This window comes from Miniopterus natalensis, chromosome 2 (assembly GCF_054644295.1).
Source record: "Miniopterus natalensis isolate mMinNat1 chromosome 2, mMinNat1.hap1, whole genome shotgun sequence".
Classification (NCBI taxonomy): Eukaryota; Metazoa; Chordata; class Mammalia; order Chiroptera; family Miniopteridae; genus Miniopterus; species Miniopterus natalensis.
The window spans coordinates 86,127,800-86,151,458 of NC_142082.1; the positions used below are offsets into that span (position 1 = coordinate 86,127,800).

The 23,659-nt window shown below is 34.3% G+C and overlaps 1 protein-coding gene across 3 annotated transcripts in view; it reads left to right on the forward strand.

The window, feature by feature from the left end:
• The window catches only part of NBEA (neurobeachin), an 816,964-nt gene that overhangs the window by 144,126 nt on the left and 649,179 nt on the right, over positions 1-23,659 (forward strand). The window lies entirely within an intron of this gene.

Consider the following 23,659-nt stretch of genomic DNA (forward strand, 5'->3'; position numbering starts at 1 on the left):
ATACTCGATGTTGTATAAAATGTATTATAATATTTGGTTTTTATTCTTTAAGTTCTAATAAAAGTTTCTTTAGGAGTAAGGCAGATATATATTTATATAATATAAAAATATTCTGACTCTGAGGTTCTTATAACCATAAAAGAGTTACTTCATAATAAATAAATAAAATTCTTACCAGATGTAACACAATGATTACAATGTGCAGTTGAGGAAAAATATTAGTCCCAACCTTATCCTTTGCAAATGCTCATGGTTTGGATTGTCCATGAAATCCTCCTGTCAGGCTAAATAAAATAACTATGGTAAAGTTTATTTTGAAGAATAATATTTAATAACAATTACATAATTTATATTTTAAATACCGGTATTATTTTATAATGCTATTATCATAAGACTAGCACAGCATTAATTGATATTAGCTTTTCTTTATATGTAGTTCATCTTTGAGAGCCCAACATCTAACCAGTGGCATATCTATGTCTATAAAAAATTCAGTATCTTCTAATTAGGTTACTTTCTGTTTTTGTAACTTCCCTTCTTTTTCTTAAAAAACATCTCATTCATAAAACTCTGACTTAATCTTATATCTTAGAATCATACATGTAAGAAGTTAAATGTGAATTTTGACAGCTATTTTTACTGTGTACATTGCTATGTTTAAAGAATTTAAGGGGAAACTTTTATAGGTATACATTAATCTCTACTTCAAAAGTAGTATAGGAATGCTTCATTATTATGCACACATATACATGAAATCCTTCATATTTGAATTAATGAAAAAACTAGTGAATGAAGCAAAGATGGTAAAATTTAAAGTCCACCGAAGTGTAACATGATTTTCTCATATTTATTATCTAACTTGGCTATTAACAAAATTCTATTGTATTATTGCTATTAATAGTGTCCCTGTGTTGGGACTGTCTTTATATAAAGTATAAATATAAATATAAATATAAATATAAATGGGATCTGTACATTAAGAAAATTCAGCTCCTATCCATGGGTCATGCCTTCTTTCATATCAATGCAGCATAAAGTTTGAGGTTTTGAAATGAAAAGCTATGAAGTGAAATGGAATCCTGAGGTCATGCCCTGTTATCATACCATTTTGCTATGAGATCTTACATAATTCCATTGGGAGGCAGATCAGCCTTTTGGAAAAATAAAACTTTAAATTCCAGTCCCGGATTTGAATTAAAAATGTTTTGTCTTTATCATCTAGGTGATCCAGTACACTTTATGATCAGTAATTAAAAACTTAGTAAGTGCTATGAAAAAAGTTGGAAATGAAGTAGCAGTAAAAAACTGTGCAATTTTAACATTCCTTATGAATTGAAACTAAGTCCATAATTATTTTAACCTGAAAAGGAATTTTTTTTTGCTTGAGAAAGAAAAATTAGGAAGATTATACAGTTTGAAATGTTATAACTAAATCCACAATAATTTATATCTTTATGAATAGCTATTATAAAATCTTAGTGCTGAAATCATATTTAACAGGTTATCTGGTCCATTCATCCAAGGCACATGGTTATTTTTCACTGCCTGTCATTAAAACTCATTTTAGTGTTTATATTGTATTTTGGTATTTAAATTGTATTTACTTTATTATGGGTATAAAAGACAGTATAAGGGTTCAGTGTTCTGTTTTTCAGTTTGATTTGTTTGGAGTTTTTTATCATTCTTTTAAATTTTTTCCAGTAATAAATAAGATCAACTTTTTCAGTGATATGTGTGTTCTTAGTTTATAACCAATAGAGAACATATAAGAATCACTCTCCTTTTTAATAATAAGACATACTCGATTCCAAGCTACCCTGTGATTCATTTATGTGCTTTTCTGAATTCTTACCAGTTGCAACATAGTTACTATTTTTAATTAATTGTGTCAAAAGCCTGTGATGTTCTGAGTTTCACTTCATTGTGGACAGTTGTGTGTATCAGTAATACAATCTTTTGTCATTTAAAGTTTTGAAGGTGAACATTGTAGACAAATGTGTGCATAAGTGATATGACCTTTGTTTTTTAAAATGTTAAAGGCAAGTTGTTAAATGGTATTTCTCCCTCCATTTGAAGAACACAGATTCTTAGCTATAAATAGGGCAAGGATTGATATAATTTCATATTTTCTGGGGAAATCATAAATCCATATAGGTGAATGAAACCTTGAAATAGGCTGTATCTTATTTTTGGTCAGCATAAATTGTTGTAGGGGAATGAGAATCTATTTGAAGTTTCTCAATCTTCCATAGAAAATTCAATAGACTTTTTTTGAAAATTTGTTTGCATAAGAAATACATGACAAGAATTGCAATATTATCTAATTCTTAATTACTTTTTGGAGAAATTGAGCAAAGCTCTAAAATAAGCTAATTCTTTGCCTTCTATGTTTCAAGTTGAGGCATTTTAGGTTCCATGTACTTTCCTCCACTCAGTAGTCATTTTTAATGAAATTTTTTAATGTTTCTGTGACTTAACTTTTGTTGATACTACTATACCATTGTTATAAACTTTGATGAGTTTTACTCTAATTAAGGGGCTTAGTATTAAAATAATTTATTGAAATAATAGTCTTATTCCCTGGAGCCTTTAAAAGTAAGCTTTATTTGTGTAAGAGAATTTTTGTGGCTTGTTTTTATCATGAAGGTTTTGCATACTATAGCTGTTATATGTGTGCCAGACTTGGGTTCAAATCCTGTTTACCATTTCTTATTAGTGTAACTCTGAGTTTGTTATTACCTTTTTTGTGTTTCAGTTTTCACCATTATAAGATAGTTTACTGGATTATTTAGCTTAATTGCGATAAAATATATAGATCGACGTACTAAGCACTCAGTGCATTGTGGTTTTGTTATTATGATAGAGGGCTAGGTGATCTATAAGATTATCTCAAATACTACAGTTTCATATTAAAAGTATTAAATATCACCTCTCTTAAGAATGGGTTGTTATAACAGGGGCCATGTTACTTTATATTTTAACTTCTATCAGTGATATTATTTACAATTGAGAATTACTTAGTTAAGTAGGACTTTTATTTTGAATTTTAGCTGTAGTGATGAAAACTGATTTTGAACTATCTTCTCCATTTTCTAGGTAGAGTGGCTTAAGATCAAGAAATTAGTTTACTCAAGTTTTGAACAGAGTGAAACAAATAACACCAGGCCACACAAAGCTTGGACTAGTTTAAGATGATTTTGTATAGCCGTCCTCTTACTCTAGATCTTCAAGAATAACATTTTTTAGTTTTTTCTTTTAACATGTAGTTAGCTCTTAGCATAACACAAAAAAGTTAACCAACAAAGGAGTAGATAAATACTGTTGAACTGAGTTAGCTAGCATGTGGCAACACATACAGTATTTTTTAAATGATCTGTTTTTGAATAACTATATGGGGCCAATATGTAGTCAGTGTTAGGATTTTATTCTGTTCATAATGATTCTCAAGTAGCATGATCACCTTGAGTAATTCTGCCAAGTGATCAAAGCTATTTGGTTGTTTTTCCATTCCTTGGGGACTAGTACTACTTTGTATTGGACTGGTTGATCTCTTTCAGTCCAGTGAATATTGAGAGCAGTAACAATGCAAATTGCCTTTCACTAGACCTTTAATAAATACTTAATAACTAAAAGAATGAGCAGATGATTAATAAGTTATTTCAAGAAGCTAACTAATTGTGAAGTAATCATATCTTTTGTATTTTATGTCTAAGAGTGACTCAATAAGTGAGAAATTTTATTTTCCTTTGATTTGGATGATCATATGCATTGAATGCAAATTACATATTCTTCTGAAATTTAGCCTATATCCCTTCTTTTTAAGAATGTATGTTATTAAATTCTTTGGGTGATACAAAACAGAATAAATCTTCCTCATTGTGTGACTTATGAATTTTCTTTGAAAAAATATGTTTTTTGGATGAAGGTATGAATAGACATTTTTATGTTAAGCAATTAAAAATTCATGAAGCCCAGGCCAGTGTAGCTAAGTGGTTAGAACGTTGGGCCTAAGGGTCATGGCTTCACTTCCTGGTCAAGGGCAGGTACCTGGGTTGCAGGTTCAGTACCTGCCCCATGTTGGGGTGTCTATGGGAGGCAACGTGTCTCTCTCAAATGGATGTCTCTCCCACCTTCTTTCTCTCTCTCTGTCTCTCTATGTCTCTCTCTGTCTCTCTGTCTCTCTCTGTCTCTCTCTCTCTCTTCCACCCTCCCTCCCTTCCTCCTTCCCTTCCTTCTACTCTATCTAAAATCTTCAGGTGAGGCCCGGCCGGGTGTGGCTCAGCAGTTGAGTGTTGACCTAGGTTCCAGGAGATCATGGTTCAATTCCAGGTCGGGGCACATGACTGGGTTGCGGGCTCAATCCCCAGTGTGGGGCCTGCAGGAGGCAGCTGATCAATGACTCTCTCATCATTGACGTTTCTCTCTCTCTCTCTCCCTCTCCCTTCCTCTCTCTGAAATCAATAAAAATATATATTTTAAAAATAAATAAATAAAATCTTCAGGTGAGAATTAACAAAACAAACAAAAAATACATGAAAAGGGTAGTTCTCATTAGAGATAGTGTGATGTGTTGAGCAGGTTCTCTTTGGGTGTCAGGCGGATTAAGACGCAAACTGATATTCTGTTATATACTATCTCATTTTAGGAGACAGGGTTGTCCCAGGATGTGTAGTAGTAGTAGTTGTCGCACATGGTGTTTACTGAGTACTCACTATGTGTCAGTCACTGTTTGTAATTGTGTTATTTTATCTAATCATATTCAGCTGATGAGGGAGGGAAAAACTAAGTAACTTGCTCAAGGTCCCAGAGACCCAAGTGTCAGAATAAAACCAGGGCACTATTCCTGAAAGACTGACTCCATAGCCCTCACTGGAAATCACTGTGGACAACACTGAGAGTCAGTTTTGCCAGCTGTGGAATAATTTTAATAATACCAACTTTATTTTATTGTGGTATGAATTAAAGGAAGAGAGTATATATAAAGTTTCATAGTGTTTGGTATATAGTAGGCATTCAATAAGTTTTCTTTCCTCAATAACTATTGATAGTCTGTTGATGTGATGCAATCTTGTATTACTAAAATTTATTTTAATTCTGATAAGTTATATAAATAAAAAATGAATTTCAAGTGATAAATTCTTGGAAGTATATAAATATTTTTCTCAGAAAAGTCGTTTTCTTTATTATGAGAACTGTGGTTTGATAGACTGCCTGATGGAATATAAGAAATAAAAATTTTTTCCCTGTCCCATGTGTTCAGTGGTTAGAGCATAAGACTGTGCACCAAAGGGTCGTGTGTTTCATTCCTGGTCAAGGGTGTGTACCTGGGTTACAGGTTAGCTCCCAAGCCCTGGTCTCCAATCCGTGCGTCTCTCTCACATTGATGTTTCTCTCTCTATTCCCCTGCCTTCTCCTTTCTCTTCCACTCTCTCTCTGGGGGGGAAAAAAAAAAAAAAATTATAGTATCCCATAATGCATTGATGTTAATGATTCTGTCATTGAGAATACTCTTGTAATATGAACATTATTGACTTATTAATTTGTTTAGTGAACTTAAATCAAGACTTTTTCCCAAAACCTATCTTCCTAACCAAAGTTATTACAGTAATTATCTTGAATATAATAGCCTTCTTCATAATTAAGTAGCCCCCTTAATAATTAAAGATTTCATTGTAAAGTCTTAATTAGCACTAGTTATATGTAAACCAGCAAAATTACATGAAAATTTCAACATTTCAGTGTCTAACTACCTAAAACAGATTTCTTCTTAAACTTCACTGTGACATAAAACTCTTTTGTCTGGCTATGTTTCCTGAATTTTTGTTCAAGGAGAAGTGCCTATTATACATATAATGTCAAAATTTTATTATCTGCATTTAGACCAACTACCATAAAAAATGAAATGTGATCACTTTCAGTAAGCAACATACGTGAGATCAATACTTGTTTGTAATGGTTGTCTTTCTTGTAGAGGCTGTTGTTTACATATATATATATAAGATAATTATTATTTCAGTTTCCAAAAGTAATTAAATATTTTTGGCTATATACCTACCAATCATACCACTCTTTTTTATAGTTTTCAGAAATGTACATCTGTCACTTCTTAATATATATATTTGCTGGTTTGCCTTTTTTGTACAGATTACTAAATTAGTAATGAAAATATTCTTTGACATGAAACAGACACAAAATTGCCTTTGAAGTAATGTGATGTTACTATTATCAGAGGAGAAATACAAATAATAATTTGTGTAGTGAGATTTAATGAGGGTAAAATGGAACTTATGTTGAATTCACTGTGCAAATTAATTTGTAAGGAGTAAAAAATAAAGTCCATTAAGCATTCTGCCTGAAACATAGATAAATTTTAATATGATGTTCAAGTTGTTCTCTCTTCTTTATCAAGCAAGTCCTTTTTACTCCAAGAATTCTGAACAGAAGCTATATAATAATAAAGTTTATAGTACTTCTATAATTTAAAGTGTTTTTCATAAGTAATTGCTCTTCTATAATAATTCTTTCATAAAAAGTTTCCTTTAAATTTAGTGAAATCCATTTTAATGCTATGTGTTACTTTGTGCTGTTTTAGTTTGCAACACATAATCTTTAATGAACTTGTTCCCTTCATTTTCCTCTAGTTTGCATATCCATATCCTCTGTCATTCAATATATCAATCTTATCTTGTTACAGAAGATATTGTTATTTTATTCATGGAATAGTATTCATTTCTTTTGACTTTCCTATGTCTTTAAAATCTTTTTGAAAATAAGTAAGATAAATTGCTTTATTTTAATTTTATGATAATACTGTCTAAAACTAAAATTAGTATTATTTGCTTTTACAAAGAATATTTTCATATGCCTGAATATTTATGATTTAACCTCAAAAGCTCAGAACATTTTTAATGGACAAGTGGGTATAATACTAAGAGTCTCCCAAGTGCTTAGGCTCTTTTCCTTTTCTCTCTTCTGGACGTGATGACCATTATGTGCAGTGAGTGCAATCTATAAGAAAAGAATTAACAGGACATCATTAGAAGATTGTAGTTAACTTAGTTTGGGATTTTATTGGCTTTTATTTTAATTTGTTTCTAGGTTCATGGTCTTGTTATCTGGCTGACAGCTTCCAAAGCTTTTCCACTAGTTGCCTTCTATTTAGGCTCCTTTACCCAAACCATGTGAAAAGTATCTCAAACTCAGTATGCCACAAATAAAAACTCATTGCCTTATCCTCTGAACACTTTCTCTTTGTTTTTAACTTTTATACTGCTTAACATTATTTTATTTTTGTTAAAACCTTTATTTTTTAGAGCAGTTTTATATTTACAATAAAATTTTACAGAGATCTACCATATACTCTGTTTCCCCACACATACATACCCAATATCACTCACCAGAATTGTACTTTTTAATCAAGGGTGATACATCATAATCACTGAAAGTTTATAGTTGATCTTAGAGTTCACTCTTGGTGTTGTGCATTCTATGGGTTTTGACAAAAGTCTAATGACATATATTGATCATTATATTACAACAAGTATTTTCACTGTCCTAAAAATCTTTTGAGCTTTGTCTCTTCATCTCACTCCCTGAAACTACTGATCTTTTAATTGTCTCCATATTTTTGCCTTTTCCAAAGTGTAATATAGTTGAAATCATACAGTATGCAGCCTTTTCAGATTTTCTTCCATTAGTAATATACAGTTAAGATTCTTTTATGTCTTTTCATGGCATGATACCTCATTTCTTTTTAGCACTGAGTATTGCATTTACTGGATGTAACACAGCTTATTTATTCATTCACCTACTGAAGGACATGGTTACTTCCAAATTTTGGCAATTATGAATAAAGGTGCTATAAACATTTATGTGCACGTTTTGTGGAGATACAAGTTTCCAGCTTCTTTGGGCAGATACCAGGGAGCATGATTGCTGGATTGTGTGGTAAAAGATGTTTAGTTTTGTAAGAAACCTTCAAATTGTCTTCTAAAGCGGTTGTACTATTTTGCATTCTCACCAGCAATGAATGAGAATTTCTGTTGCTTCAATTTTGCACCAGCATTTGGTGGTGTCAGCTTTCTGGCATTTAGTCATTCTAATAGGTGTATACTGGTATCTAATTTTAATTTGCATTTCATTGGTGACATAAAATGTGAAATATCTTTTCATATCCTTTTTTTGTCATCCGTATATCTTTGGTGAGGTGTTTGTTAAGGTCTTTGCCACATTTTTATTATTATTTTTTTTATATTATTTTAATTGATTTTAGAGAGACAGGGAGGGAGAGAGAGAAACACTGATGAAAGAGAAACATCGATCTGCTGCCTCCTGCATGCACCCTACTGGGGATCAAGCCTACAACCTGAGCATGCACTCTGCTGGAAATTGAACCTGCGACCTCTCAGTGCAAGGAATGGTGCTCGACCAACTGAGCCACACTGGCTAGGGCATTTGGCACATTTTTTAATCTGGTTATCTTTTTACTTATTGTTCAACTCTAAGAGTTCTTTGTATATTTTTGAATAATAGTCCTTTATCAGATGAATCTTTTGCATGTATTTTCTCCTAGTTTGTGGCTTGTCTTTTAATCCTTTTAGGTATTGTCTTTCTCAGAGCATAACCTTTCATTTTAATGAAGTCTAACTCATCAATTATTTTATGGATTGTGGCTTTGGTGTTTTATCTAAAAAGTCATGAGCACACTAAAAGTCACCTAGAGTTTCTCTTACATTATTTTCTAGGAGTGTTTAGTTTTGCATTTTACATTTAGGTTAGTGATTCATTTTAAGTAACATTTTATGAAGGCATAAGGTTCATTTCTAGATTCACTTTTTATATATGGTTGTCCAGTTTTTTCAACATCATTTGTTGAAGAGACTATCTTTGCTCCATTGTATTACCTTTGCTCATTTGTCACAGATCAGTTAACTATATTTATAGAGCTGGTAGCATCATCCTTCCAATGTTATTCTCCTTCAGTATTATGTTGGCTATTCCTTTTTTTCCCTTTTAGTTCTCCATATAAACTTTAGAATAAGTTTGTCAATATCCATAAAATAACTTAGGGGATTTTTATTGGTATTGCACTGAACTGAAGATCAAGTTGGGAACTGACGTCTTGACAGTATTTAGTACTACTATCCATGAACATGAAATAGCTCTTCATTTATTTGTTTCATCTTTGATTTTGTTATTGAGAGTTTTGTAGTTTTCCTCATATATAGATCTTGCATATGTTTTATTACATTTATAACTAAATATTTCACTTTGGGGTGCTTATCTAATTTTTATTGTGTTAATTCCAAATCCCACTTCTTCATTGTTGGTATATAGGAAAGCAGTTGAGTTATTTTGTATTAACTTTGTATCCTTCAAACTTGCTATAAATTGTTTATTAGTTCCTTGAGATTTTTTGTTGATTCTTTCAGTTTTCTATATAGACAATAATGCCATCTGTGAACAAAGAGTTTTATGTCTTTCTTTTCCAATCTGAACATATTTTGTTTTATTTTCTTCTCTTACCAATTTAGCAAGAACTTCCAGTACAGTGTTGAAAAGGAGTAGGGAAAAGGGACAGCCTAACCTTGTATACAATCTTAGTGGGAAGGCTGGAGTTTTTCATCAAGTATGATGTTAGCTGTAGAAAATGGTTCTCTTCCTAGTTTGAGACTTTTTGTTTGTTCATTTGTTTTTACTACAAATCTTTGGTGGATGGTGTCAAAGGTTTCAAATGCTTTTTCTGCACCTATTTATATGAGCATTTAATTTTTTTAACCTGTTGATATGATTGAATACCTTAATTGATTTTCAAGTCTTGAACCAGTCTTATATATCTTGGATAAATCCCACTTGGTTGTTGTGCATAATTATATTTATACATTTTTGGATTCAGTTTGCTAATATTTTACTGCAGATTTTAGCATCTATGTTCATAGAAGATATTGGTTTATAGTTTTCTTTCTTCTAATGTATTTTCCTGGTTTTGGCATTAGAATGATGCTGGCCTCATAGAATGAGTTAGGAAATAGTTCCTCTGCTTCTACCCTCTTAAGAAAACTGTGGAAAATTGCCATATTTTTTTAAGTGTTTGATAGAATTCACCAGTGAACCTGTTGCATTCTGTTTTGGTAAATTTTTAAGTTATTATTGTTTCTTTAATAGTTATAGGTCTACCCAGAATGTCTGTTTATTCTTGTGTGAGTTTTGGCAGATTGTTTCTTTTAAGGAATTGGTCCTTTCATCTAGGCTGTGCAACCTAGGGGCATAGGGTTATTCTTAGTATTTCTTTATTATCATTTTCCATGGGTTCTGTAGTTATACCCTGTGTTTCATTTTTGATATTAGTATTTTGTGTCCACATTTTATTTTTCTTAGTTTGGCTAGGGGCTTATTAATTTTATTGACCTTTTCAAAAAATCAGCTTTTGGTTCTATTGATTTCCTCTTTTCAGTTTCTTTCATTTTTATTCTAAAAATTTATTTTATTTTTCTTTTTAAAAAGAAATTTAAATTAGTTTTTTAAATTCTAATTGTTATTATTTTTTCTCCTTGCTTTGGATTTAATTACTTTTTCTCTAGTTTCCTAAGATAGAAACTTATATTACTGATTTTAGACCTTTCTTCTGTTCTATAGAGTATAGAGATATGAGCACCCAATACCCCTGTATGGAGTGGTAGTTTTCCACATACCTCCAAGCAGTTCTCTGTTATACCACCTTTTTGTCCTACAGTTCTCACACTATTTGCATGTACATAGTGTCAGATTTCACAGGTTAAGGGCTCAGTCACACAAGACTGCTCCTCTCCCCACACATACATTTTATATGCTAGTTGCAAGCCAGGCTATGGCCTGTGCTTCTGACTGACTATAAATTTGCAGTTCCAACAACACTCTAGTTGGTCTTCAGATATAAATAGTAAGTTCAGGTTGTTACCTGTATTTCTTAGCAACTGGCTATAAATCAGGTTCTCACAACCCCCTTATTGGGTTTGATTAATTTGCTAGAGTGGCTCACATAGCTCAGAGAAATATTTTACTTACAGGATTCCTGGTTTACTTTAAAAGTATATGATAAAGGATGCTGATGAATACCCAAATGGAAGAGATTCATAGGGCAACGTATGGAAAAAGTTCCTGGAGTTTTAGTTCCCTTTCCAGGCCTGCCACTCTCCCAGCACCTCCACATGTTCACTAGCCCAGAATTTCTCTGAACCCTTTCCTTTTGGGTTTTTATGGAGGCTTCATTCCATAGGTATGAGTGATTAAATTATTGCCCATTGGTGATTAAATTCAATCTCCAGTTTTTCCTCCCTGGAGGTTGGGGAGGGTGGTGGGGTCGGAAAGTTCCAACACACTAACCATATGGTTGGCATCACTAACAGGTAAGTCCTGTTCTTAGATGAGTTCCAAAATTCACCGCATTAACATAATTAAAGACAGCTTTAATTGCGCTGACCACTTAGAAAATTTCAAGGATTTTAGGAGCTCTGTTTCAGAAATTGGGAAGAAGACCAAATATATATTTATTATAAATCACAGTATCATATTACATGTTATAAATTTACCTGTATGTATTGCTTTAATTTCATTCTACAAGTTTGATAAGTTGTGCTTTCATTTTCATTTTATTCAAAATAGTGTTAATATTTCTTGTGATTTTTTTTGACCCATGTGTTATTTAGAAGTGTGCTGTTTAATCTCAAGAAATTACGGTATTTTTGTAGTTATCTTTCTGTTATTTCTAGTTAATCCCACTGTGATCTGAGTGTAGAAATTGTATGATTTCTGTTTTTTAAATTTGTAAGGTGTGATTTGTGACCCAAAAGGCGGTCTGTCTTAGTGAATGTTTCATGTGAGCTTGAGAGAAATGCGTATGTTACTGTTGTTGGATGAAGTAGTGTATAGATGTCAATTATCTCCAGTGGTTTGTTGGTATTGTTGAGTTCAACTATATCCTGATTTTCTGCCTACTGTATTTCTCTATTCTTAGAGAGGGTTGTTGAAGTCTCTATCGTAGTGGGTTCATCTCTTTCTCCTTGCACTTAGCAGTTTTTGCATCATCTAGTTTGATGCTCTGTTGTTACTCACACCTTAAGAATTCTTATGTTTTTTGGAAAGTTGACCCTTTTATCATTATGCAATGCCATTCTTAATCTGTGTTAACTTTCCTTGATTTGAAGACTGCTCTGTCTGAAAGTAATATAAATACTACTTTCTTTTGATTAGTGTTATTATGGTATATTTTTCTCCATCCATTTACTTTTAATCCATAAGTGTCTTTATTTTTAAAGTGGATTTCTTTTAGACAACATTGGTGGATTGGTGTTTTTATCCACTCTGACAATTTCTGCCTTTTAATTGGTGCATTTAGACACTGACATTCAAAAAATTATTGATATAGTTGGATTAATACTTACCTTATTTGTTACTGTTTTCCATTTGTTACATTGTTCTTTGTTTCTGTTTTTGTATTGTGCTTTATTTCTGGTTGTTGTGATTTTAATTGTTCATTTTATATAATTCAGTTTTATCTACATTTTGACATATCAGCTATGCGTTGTTGTTTTTTAACTTTTTTAGTGATAGCTATAGAGTTTGCAACTACTTCAAGTCTGCTATCAAATATCACTATACCACTTGTTGAGTAGTTTGAGTACTTTATAAAAATTATTTATTTTGTTCCTTGTATCATTGCTCATTCATTTTACTTATATATAAAGCGTACATAAGTGTATTAATGTGTGTATTAGTATTTTGAACAAACTGTTTTCAGATTACTTTAGATTGAAAAAGAAAAGTTTTTATTACTCTTTCTTCAGTGGTTTTTCTTTATGTAGATCCAAGTTTCTGTCCTGTATTATTTTCCTTCTCTTTAAATAATTTCTGTTAACATTTTTACACAAGACTTCTTTATTTCTCCTTCACTTTTGAAGGATTATTTTGCAGGGTACAGAAGTTGAGATTGGTGTTTTTTTTTTTTTTTTCTCAAAGCTTTAAATATTTCACTCCGTTCCCTTCTTGCTTGCATGATTTCTGAGAAAAAGTTGAATGTCATTTTTGTTTTTCCTATATGTAAGCTGTTTTTTCCTTCTGGCGTCCTTCAGTAATTGTTCTTTATCTTTGATTTTCTATATTTTGAAAAAGATATGTATAGGTGTAGTTTTCTCCTTTCCTTCTTTTTTTAATTTTTTTAATTAGGATTTCCATCTCTCTGTTTACATTGGCCATCAGTTCTTTTTCCTTTAAAATTTTTTTTTTCGTTCAAAATATTACAGATGTCTCCTTTTTCTCATTGACTCCTCCTACCCTGCACCCACTCCCTGCCCCAGGCCTCCACAACACTATTGTCTGTGTCCATGGGTTATGCATATATGCATATCCCACCCACCCACCCACTCTCACCTACCTTCCCTCTGAGATTCCTCAGTCTATTCCATGCTTCTGTGTCACTGAATCGATTTTGTTCATCATATTATTGTACTTACATTCCACTTAGAAGTGAGACCATATGACCTTTATCTTTCCCTGCCTAGCTTCTTTCGCTTAGCATAATATTGTCCAAGTCCATCCATACTATCCCAAAGAATAGAAGATCCTTCTTCTTTACAGCTGCGTAAGTATTCCATGGTATAAATGTCCCACAGCTTTTTTACCCACTCATCTGCTGATGGGCACTTGGGCTGTTTCCACATCTTAGCTATTGCAAATGGTGCTACTTTGAACATAGGCGTGCATATAATCTTTCTCATTAATGTATCAAGATTCTTAGGATATATTCCTAGAAGTGGGGTCACTGGATCAAAAGGCAGTTCCATTTTTAATTTTTTGAGGAAACTCCATAATGTTTTCCATAGTGATTGCACCAGTCCACATTCCCACCAGCAGTGTACCAGGGTTCCCCTTTCTCCACATCCTCGTCAGCATGTGTCATTTGTTGATTTGTTGATGGTAGCCATTCTGACAGGTGTGAAACATCTCACTGTAGTTTTAAATTGCATCTCCTTGATGATTGTGATTTTGAGCATTTTTTCATATGTCTCTTGGCCATCTGTATGTCCTCTTTGGAAAAGTATCTATTCAAGTCCTTTGCCTGTTTTTTAATTGGAATGTTTGTCTTGCACATGTTGAGTTGTATGAGTTCTTTGTACACTTTGGAAATTAGCCTGTTAAGAGTTACACCCTTGGCAAGTATGTTCTCCCATACCATGGGATTTCTTTGCATTTTGAGGCTGATTTATTTTGCTGTGCAGAAGCTTTTTAGTTTGATGTAGTCCCATATGTTTATTTTTCCTTTTGTTTCTTTTGCCCTAGGAAATGTATTGGTGAAAATTCCACTATGTGAGATGTGTTTGACTTTACTTCCTATGTTTTCTCCCAGGATTTTGATGGTTATGCAATTTACATTTAAGTCTTTAATACATTTTAAGTTTTTCTTGTGTAGGGAATAACTTGGTGATATAGTTTCATTTATTTGCATGTACCTGTCCAATTTTCCAAACACCATTTGTTGAAGGGACTGTCTTCACTCCAATTTATGCTCTTGCCTCCTTTTTCAAATATTAACTGACCATAATGGCATGGGTCTATTTCTGAGGTCTCTGTTCTGTTACATTGATCTATATGTCTGTTTTTGTGCCAATACCAGGCTATTTTGATTACAATAGCTTTGTAGTATAGTTTGATGTCTGGTAAAGTATTCCCTCCAACTCTTTTTTCTTTACCAAGATTGCTGTAGCTCTTTGGGGTCTTTTCCTTTTCCATATAAATTTTTAGAATATTTTTTAGCCCTGTGAAATCTACTCTTCATATTTTAATGGGAATTGCATTGAATCTGTAGATTGCTTTGGGTAGTATGAACATTTAATGTTATTAATTCCTCCAATCCATGAACATGGTATATTCTTCCATTTGTTTATATCATCCTCTGTTTCTTTTTTCAGTGTCCTGTCATTTTGTGAGTACATGTTTTTACAGTCTTGGTTAAGTTTATTCCTACTTAGCATATTTTCCTAGTTACACTGGTCAATGGTACTTTTAGTTTCTCTTTCTGAGAGTTCATTGATGGTGTATAAAAATAGCATCGATTTTTGGATGTTAATTTTGTCACTAGCTACCTTGCCAAATACATTTATCAAATCTAGTAGTGCTTTAGTGGAATCTTTAGGATTTTCTAAGTACAGTATCATGTCATCTGCAAATAATCAGTTTTACTTCCTCCTTTCCAATTGGATTCCTTTTATGTTTTCTTCCTCTCTGATGGGTGTCGCAGGGACTTCCAGTACTATGTTGAATTAAGTGTGGTAAATTCCCAGTTGGTCGTGGCTCAGTGGATGAGCATCTACCTTGGTTCTGGGAGATAGTGGTGTAAATCCCAGTCAGGGCACATGCCCAGGTTGAGGGCTTGATCCCCAGCAGAGGGCGTGCAGGAGGGAGCCCATCGATGAAGACTGTCTCATCATTGATGTTTCTCTCTCTCTACCTCTCCCTTCCTCTCTCTGAAATCAATAAAGATATATTTATTTTTTTAAAAAAAAAAAGAGTGGAAAAAGCAGACAACCCTGTCTTGTTCTCATTTTTAAGGGAAATGATTTTAGTTTTTGAACATTGAGTATGATGGTGGCTGTAGGTTTTTCGTATATGGCCTTTATTATGTTGAGGTATGTTCCCCCTATTTCCACTTTGCTGAGATCTTTTATCAAAAATAAGTGCTCGATTTTGTCCCATGCTTTTTCTGCATCTGTTGATATTATATGATTTTGTCCTTCATTTTGTTTATGTGATGTATCATATCTATTGATTTGCGAATATTATACCAGCCTTGCACCCCTGAATAAATCTAACTTGGTCATGGTATATGATCTTTTTAAAGTATTGTAAAGCATTGCTGGATCCAGTTTGCTAGTATTTTGTTGAGGATTTTAGCGTCTATGTTCAGCAGGGGTATTGGCCTGTAATTTTCTTTCTTTGTAGTGTCTTTTTCTGGTTTTTGGCTTAAGATGGTGTTTGCCTCATAAAAAGAGCTTGGGAGTTGTCCCTCCTCTTAAATTTTCTGGAAGATTTTGAGGAGGATGGGTGTTAATTCCTTTTTGAATCTCTGGTAAAACTGGCCTGTAAATCCATCTTGTTCAGGACTTGTGTTTGCTTGGAGTTTTTTGATTACTGTTTCAATTTCTTTAGTTTTTATCAGCCTATTCCGGTTTTCTGGTTCTTCCGGATTCAGCTTTGGAAGATTGTATGCTTCTAGGAACTTGTCCATTTCACCCATGTTGTCCAGTTTGTTGGCATGTGGTGGCTCAGAATATTGTTTGATAATCCCTTGTATTGCTGTTGGTGCAGTTGTTATATCTCCTGTATCATTTATAATTGTATTTATTTGGGCCCTCCCTCTTTGTTTCTTGGTGAGTCTGGCTAAAGGTTCATCAGTCTTATCTTTTCAAGGAACCAGCTCTTGTTTTTTTTTGATTTGTTCATCATGTTTTTTTAGTCTCTATGTCAATAATTTCTACTGTGATCTTTGTTTCCTTCCTTCCCCTTCCTCAGGGCTTTTCTTGCTGCTTTCTTTCCAATATTTTTATTGCTGTGTTAGATGGTTTACTAGCGCTTATTCTTGTTTCTTGAGTATGCCTGCAGTGCTATGAACTTTCCCCTCAGGACTGCTTTTGCTGTGTCCCATAGATTTTGGGTTGTTGTCTGTTCATTCTTGTTTTTTTTTCAGGGAATTTTTGATTTCTTCTTTGATCTCATTGGTAACCCGTTCATTGTTTAATAACATGCTATTTAGGCTCCATATGTTTGAATATTTTTGAGTTTTTTTATATTGGTTGATTTCTAGTTTCATGGCGTTGTGATCCGAGAAGATGCTTGATATGATTTCAATCTTCTTATATTGGTAGAGACTTGCCTTGTACACTGACATGTGGTCTATTTTTGAGAATGTGCCATGTGCACTTGAGAAGAATATAATGTGTATTCTGCTGCTTTGGGATGAAATGTTCTTTAAATGTTAATTAAATCCATTAGATATAGTGTGTCATTTGAGGTCTATGTTTCCCTGTTGATTTTTTGTCTTGATGATCTGTCCAATGATGGCAGTGGGGTGTTAAAATTCCCCACTATGATTGTGTTGCTGTTGATCTCCATCTTAAAGTCCACTAATTTTTTTTTTTTTTTTTTTTTTTTATGTACTCAAGTGCTCCTATATTTTGTGCATATATATTTATAAGGGTTTTTTCCTCCTGTTAGATCTATGTTTTTCTGTATTATGTAGTGACCATATTTGTCTCTTGTTATGGTCTTTATTTTGAAGTCTATTTTGTCAGAAATAAGTATTGCTACTTTATCTTGTTTTTCCTTTCCATTTGCATGGAATATTTTTTTCCATTTCTCAGATGGGTCTCTTGTAGACAGCATATATATGGGGCCTGTTTTCTTATCCATTCACCTATGCTATGTCTTTTGATTGTAGTATTTAATCTGTTTACATTTAAGGTTATTTATGATATATACTTATTGAATGTCATTTTTTCCCCCTTCATGCTAATTTACCTTTTTGTCAATATTCCTTCTTCTTAAAGCAGTCCTTTTAGCATTTCTTGTGTTGCTGGTTTGAAGGTACTAATCTTTAGCCTTCTTTTGTCTGGTAAGCTCTTTATTTCACCTTCAGTTTTAATTGATAGCCCTGCTGGATAAAGCAGTCTTGGTTGAAGTTTCTTGCTTTTCATTACTTTCACAACTTCATGCCGTTCCCTTCTGGCCTGAAGTGTTTCTGTGTAGAAATCTGCTGTCAGCCTTATGGGGGTTCCCTTGTAACTCACTGATTGTCTCTCTCTTGTAGCCCTTAATATTCTGCTTGTCCTTAACATTTGCCATTTTAATTATGTGTCTGGGAGTGGATCTCTTTGGTGTCCTCTTGTTCGGAACTCTCAGTGCTTCCTGAACTTACGTGGCTTTCTCTATCGCCAGAATAGGAAAGTTTTCTGTCATTATTCTTTCCACCAGGTTCTCTATCCCTTGCTCTCTTTCCTCCCTCTTTGATACGCTTGTGATGTTAATGTTTCGCTTCATGTTGTCTGAGTTTCTTTAAACTGTCTTCATGCTTTTCAAGTGTTTTGTTGTTGTTAGTTTTTTTTGCTGCTCTGAATGAGTGGCTTTTTCTACTTTATCTTCTAATTCACTTTGATGCTCTGCTTCATTGAGCCTACATTTAATTCCTTCCAGTGTATTCTTGATATCAAATATAGTATTCTTCATTTCTGCCTGGTTCTTATTTATAATATCCATATGTTTTTTTCATGCTGATTTAGCTTTCATTAAGTTCCTGGACCTTCCCATTAAGTGTCTTGTGGTTCTCATGAATTTCCTTGAGCATCTTTATAACCATTGCTCTGAACTCTATTTCGGATAGCTTTCTTATTCACCTCCATCTCATCAAGATCTTTTTCTGGTGATTTTTCCTTTTCTTTAGTTTGGGTCTTTTTTTTTTTTTTTTTTGGTCTCCCAATTTTAATGCCTCTTATTGTTTAATATCTGTATATTAGATGTATTTGCTTTCCCCAGTCTTGCGGTGTGGGGTTTTTGTAGTGCATGTCCAGTGGGTCCCAGAGGTGTGTTTTCCTTATACTTCTGAGCTGTATGCTGTAAGCATTTCCCTTTTGTGGGTTCTTTGAGCTCCCCTGATGTCATTGGATCTAAATTGTTGTTAAACTGTTCATGGGTGGACCTTCCTCTTAGGTGGGCTAACTGTGAGGGTCAGCCACAACCAGATTGTGTGAGCTGTTGTACAGGTGATGACAGGGCAAAAGAAAACACAACCAAACTGCCAGAAATCTTACAGTAACTTACAAAACATCCTGACAGTCACAATGAAAACAACCCAAGAGAAAGTAGAATTGGGAAAGCGAAGTGAAAATGCAACTGCTATAGCAAAAAAGAGAGAAAAGGGTTGTTATTGCTAGTAGTATAAATAAAATAAAACAAAAAGTAAAAAATAGAGAAGCTAATAGTTGATAAAAGGGGCATAGAAAAGATTCTGAAAGATGAGTGAGCAAAAAAATAAGGTTTGAGAGTAGAAATATGAAAATGGTTAAAAAAAAGAAAAAAGAAAAAGACACTAAACAAAAAGACAGAAGGAGACTAAAAGGGGGAGAAAAAAAATTATGCCAATGGAACAAGAATAGTTAGAGAGGTTAAGTGAGGGCAGGGATGGAGGCCAGTAGGAGATATGGAAGGACAATAGAAAAAGACAATAAACTTATTGATTATAATGATAATATCCCAAGCATAAAGTGGGCAATATCAAGAAAATATTGATAATATAACAGCAAACAATTAAGAAAAAACAATCAAAACAAGACAAAACAAATTTTACAAAAATTAATTAAAAAATTAAAAACAAAAAAATGTAAAAAGATTTTTATTTTTCTTTCCTGTTTTTCTAAAAAGAAGAAAAAAAATCATTCAAGTGGATTTTGTCTGGGCAGCTTTTGTTGTCTGAGGCTCACTGCTTTGTATGCTGATTTTGGGTCTACTGGGAGGTACTTGCATGTCAACCAGTGTCAAGAGCTGTCTAGGTTTGGCTCTGGTGTCCTTATGTAGCTGGTTGGTCTGAGGCTCTCTGTGGACCACCTCCACCTGTCAGCTATTTTACCTCCTCCTTGTGGTTGCTGGTCTTTCTCCAGAGTCTTCTGAAGAGTCTTTAGGGTGCAGGCAGCCTAGTGTAGCTTGGGCTATTGCTCCTCTTCTTAGAGATTTTGCTGTCAGGCACTTGCCATTGGGAAGTTAGTCTCTGCTTCAAAACCAACTCCTCTGTTTCTACCAAATCCTCCAATTCTGGTTCCCCATACAATGGCCTGCTACAGGTTCAGATTGAGTTCCATCTGTTGCCTTTTTTATATGGGAAGTTTCAGTGGCCTGGCCTCAGTGGGTTTGATCCAGAGATTCTGGTGAGCATGTTGCCTACCCAGCTCCAAAAAAGGGTTTTAAGCTCTTCCTCCAGTTCCCAAACAATAGTCCTTGAGAGCCTTATTCATGTAATATTGTCCTATGAACTGTTCTCCCTTCCCCCTCAGGACTGTGCCCTGCAGGGGATATCTTGGGCTTCAGCTAGTTGTACCAGCCCCTTCCCTGTTGTGGATAGTGCTCCTAACCTGCTGGAGAGGTACATGTGCTCCACCCCACCTTTCCCAGATCTGGTTGGCTGATCTCACAGGGCACTCAGTTCAAATGGTCTACACTGCAGACACAAATCCCAGTTTCTGCTTGTCTGTCTCCCCAATGCTTTCTGGTGTCCTACACAATGCCTCCCAGGAAAGCAGAGGTTCCCCGTAGGCTGCTGCTGAGTGCAGCCCTCTGGCCTCTTTCTATTCAGAAACCACACCCTGTGGACAGCCTTTCCTGAGGTCAGCACCTGAGGTGAAACTCTTCTACCCCAGCTGCCGCCATTAGGTGTGTTGTTTCACTGGGAAGTTGAGGCCCCCTCCTGGTAGACACTCTGTGTTGTACCCCTGGCTTTCTCTGCCCACCATGCACGGGCTCTCCTTCCCTTCTCCTCCATTCCAGGTTTGAGATCCCAGCTTTTGGATGCCAGTATACACTCCCAAGGGGAGGGAGCTTTGTAGCCTCTTAACCCCCGGGCTTTGCAGCCCAGCACTGGCTTCAGGGGGGACTCCCCTTTTCTATGCCCCCCTTCTCTTTCTAGACTCTATGATGTTTCTTCAGTGCTCCTTACTCAAAATATGTCCAGTCAGGTATATTTCCCTTATTTTCCCTATCTATCTACACAGTATTTTAGCTGTAACTCCAGTCCATGACTGGAAGCAAGGTCACACCGCTTCTCGTCAGAGTGCCGCCATCTTCCCTTCTCTTGCCCATTTGTTCTTTCATGTTATCTATTTTATAAACTGAGCCCTTAGCATATTAATTGTAGTTGTTTTAAATTCCAAGTCTGCTAATTCTAAACGCCCATCCTTGTCTGGGTTTTATTCTCAATTTGTATTTTTAAATTGTAATTTTTGCTTGCTGATAAGCCATGTGATTTTTTCTTGATAGTCAGCCATGTTGTATCTGGAAATGGATTTGCTGTAAATAGGTCTTTCGACATCTGGTGGGGAGGAAGCACCCCATAGTCCCTATGACTACGTCTTTTAGTGATTCTGTGCCTATCAATTATGAACTTCAGTAGTGTTTTTCAGTTTTTTAAACCTCCTTAGCTTGAAGAAGATGATCAGAGTTGGCAGTAGTTGAGCATTTCCCTCCCCCACGTCCGTTAGGCTCTGAGGCTACGTCAGCAAGTTAGGCCTGGTTACCTAGTTTCTCCCGAGGGCAGGCCTTTTTAAAAATGGAGTGTTTCACAGTAGTTTATTTTCCTTCTCTCTGCTGGAAGCCCAGAGGATTTTCCTCTCTTATTAACTATGGAAACTTGGTCGAGTTCCTGAAGATAAATCTCACAGTAAATGTGGGATCCTCTCTATGACTGGGAAAGTTTATATACTCAGCTTCCAGCAATTTGTCAATTATAATTCAGGTTTTCCTACCTGGGCATTTGTTCCCAGGGAGGTTCCATGTGTATGTTTCTGCTCTGGTTTTCCATGACTCCCTGGAAGATTTTTGTCTGTTTCACTACCTTGAGGGCAGCCGTTTGCCCTGTTCCCCTTTCTTTTTGGATCCTAGAAGAGTTGTTGATTTTTCAGTCTGTTCAGCTTTATACCTGATAATGGTGGCTTCCAGGCTCCTTATGTTCAGAACCAGAAACCTCTCTGTTGCTTTTTTTTTTTTTTAAATCTCTCTTTTTTGCAGCTGGTTTATCCTGGATGTGGTGAGAGTTATAGAAATACATAGCAGAGTGCAAATACTGAAGCCTTAGCATTTTGACAGCAGAATTGAAAAAAGAAGCCTCAGAGCTGGAAATTATCAAGGAACAATATGTGGAAGTAACTCCATAAAATATTTGAACTCAGCCCATTTGGAACGTCTGATCCCAATCAGAGACTCTAACCATTGCAAGCAATAAGGCAAGACAAAGAAACAAAAGTCATACAGATTGAAAGAAAAAATGGAACAATCTCTTTTAACTGATGACGATTCTGCATAAAATTTAAATTAAGGAATTAATACAAACAAAATTTGAGCACTAGTAATCAAATTTAGAAAGTTTGCAAGATACAAGGTACTCACATAAAAATAAATTACATTTCTCGGTATTAACAATGAGTAGTAGGAAATCAAATTAAAAATACCTTTAACATTAGCCTAAAAATTTAAGTATTTTTAAATATAAGTGTTAAAAATATGTATATAGGATCTGTGTGCTGAAATCTACAAATTACTGATGAAAGAATCAAAGTCCTAAATATATAATGAGGCATATTGTATTCATACATAGGAAGATTCAACATAGTAAAGGCGTCATTAAATTGATCTATACATTTAACACAATCCCATTCAAATACCTGCCTGGCTTCGTTTGTTGATCTAGACAAGATGGTTTTAAAATTTATATTGAAAGTCAAAGTAACTAGGTTAGAGAAAATGATTTTGAAACAGAAAAAAGTTGGACGAATCATAATTATTTGCTTCTAAGATTCACTATAATGCTACGATAATGATGACAATGTGGTATGAGCAAAGTAATAGGCATATGTATCAGTGGAACAACACAGAGTTCAGAAATAGTCCCACACAAATATGGACAATTGATTTTTGGCAGAGGTGCAAAAGCAGTGTAAGAGAGGAAGGACAGTTGTTTGACAAAAAAATAACCTAGATCTAACCTTTCACACCTTATAAAAAATTAATTCTAAATGTAAAATGTAGCACTGTAGAAGTTTTAGAGAAAACACAGGGGAGAATCTTTGTAATGTAGGCTAGGCAAAGCCATATTAGACATGACACCAAGAGCATAATGCATAAAAGAAAAAATTGAAAAATTTGACTTGCTCATTATCAAAGTTAACACTTTTTAGTCTGCAGAACATGCAGTGGAAAACAAAACATGCTACAAACTGGAGGAAGATGATAGAAAATCATTTATTTGACAAAGGATTTATATCAAGAATATATTAAATTCTCAAACCTAAGAAAATGTAAAATCTAATTTTTAAAAATGGACAAAAGACTTGAGCATACACTTCACCAAGGAGATATAAGAATGCCAAAATAGCACAAGAAAATATTTTCAGCATCATTAACCAATAGGGAAATGTATATTAAAGCCACTGTGAGATAACAAGTACACACCCAGAAGAATGGCCGTAGTTAAAAATACTCATTGTGTCAAGTACTGGCAAGGATGAAGAGCAACTGGGACATATTTCCGGTGGGATTTCCAAGTGTTACAGCTACTCTGGAAGTTTAGCAGTTTATTATAAAGTTAAATATACACTTATTTTATTATTCAGCCTTTTTACTCCTGGGATTGTGTTTATGAGAAATGAATGAAAACTCTGTTCACTCAGAAATCCTTATGTGAACCTTTATAGTAAGTATTCTCATTCACAATTGCTGTTAACTATATATAACTCAGATGTCTACAAACTGTTATCATCCATTCATACAATGGAATAATATTGAACAATTAAAAGTAATAAACTCTTGACGTATGCAACTACTTGGATGAATCCCAAAGGCGCAATATGTTGAGGTCAAGGACATACTCAGATTA